The sequence below is a fragment of the Orycteropus afer genome, unplaced genomic scaffold, assembly GCF_000298275.1.
Source record: "Orycteropus afer afer isolate SDZICR_OR568_19922 unplaced genomic scaffold, OryAfe1.0 scaffold00054, whole genome shotgun sequence".
Lineage (NCBI taxonomy): Eukaryota > Metazoa > Chordata > Mammalia > Tubulidentata > Orycteropodidae > Orycteropus > Orycteropus afer.
Window position 1 is genome coordinate 6,838,400 of NW_006921641.1, and position 542 is coordinate 6,838,941.

A 542-nucleotide genomic window follows, 5' to 3' on the forward strand; every position below is an offset into this window, starting at 1 on the left:
TTTCTCTACACCAGCAAAGAGATTTCTGAAAAAGAAATAAGGAAATCAATACCGTTTACAATTGTTGTGTTGTTGTTATATGCTGTCAAGTCGGGCCCAACTCACAGCGACCCCTCCTTGGGTTTCCGAGGCAGCATCACTACGGAAGTAGATTGCCCCATCTTCCTTCCAAAGAGTGGCTGGTGGTTTGAACCGCCAGCCTTCTGGTTAGCAGTCAAGTGCCTTAGGCACTAAGCTACAATAGCTACCAAAAAAATAAAATACTCAGGAATAAATCCTACCAGGGACACAAAAGACTTGTACAAAGAAAACTACAAAAGACTACTTCCAGAAACCATAAATGGAAGAACATCCCAGGCTCGTGGATAGGAAGATTGAACATTGTGAAAATGTCAATTCTACCCAAAGCAATCTGTACATTCAATGCAATTTCAATCCAGATCTCATCAACATTTTTTAAAGATATGGAAAAACCAATCACTAACTTTATATGGAAAGGAAAGAGACCTTGGATAAGGAAAGCACTATTGAAGAAGAAAAAC